Here is a 752-nt window from a genome sequence, read left to right as displayed (position 1 = left end):
CTAGAACTTCTGGCTGCCAGACAGTCTCAGGATCTCCTGGCTCTACTACACACGCTGCCATTTAACAACATCATCATCATCTTGTGGTGGTCATTTTGGGTACTTAAGTGCAGAAAAAGATGGAAAGACTTTGGGGGCTAGATTTAGCCTTGGGGCTTCAAGTTACCTGTCCCTGCTCAGTAATAAAGTTGGTTCATCTCAAACTAGGGGTGTCTCCCTGTGTATTTTATGAGCCGGTGGGAATTTGGCAGCAGGCTCTGTTCTCATGACCTCTTCTGCATCCTAACTGACCTCCGTGCTCAGATGTGCCAGGTGCAGTTGCTCCACAAATGTTTCTCTACAGCAGTTGTTCTCCATCTGCCAACCACCCGGATGGTCTGTCCCGTGTTTTCTAGTCCTTCGGAATGTTCTGGGACAGTTTGCTGAATTAGTGCTGGTCTGCAGCCAGGGGGCAGTGTTGGCAAAGAAAGCTGGAAGCACATCTGGCTCCAACTCCAATCTCTTTGTTCCAGAAAAAGGCTTTTTGGGGTCTTTCTGAGCTCCAAAAGGAGAAGGTGTCTGTTTGCTTGGCCATCGCACCCCAGCAATCCACAGCCTTAAATATCTGTGGTTAGGAACTGGGAATGAGAAATTGCACATTTTCAGAAGTTCTTTTTATTATTATTATTATTATCAGGGGTGGAATTCTAGCAGGAGCTCCTTTGCATCTTAGGCCACACACCCCTGATGTCGCCAGTCCTCCAAGAGCTTAC

The sequence above is a fragment of the Heteronotia binoei genome, chromosome 15 (assembly GCF_032191835.1).
Source record: "Heteronotia binoei isolate CCM8104 ecotype False Entrance Well chromosome 15, APGP_CSIRO_Hbin_v1, whole genome shotgun sequence".
Classification (NCBI taxonomy): domain Eukaryota; kingdom Metazoa; phylum Chordata; class Lepidosauria; order Squamata; family Gekkonidae; genus Heteronotia; species Heteronotia binoei.
Note: the sequence above shows the minus strand (reverse complement) of the source record.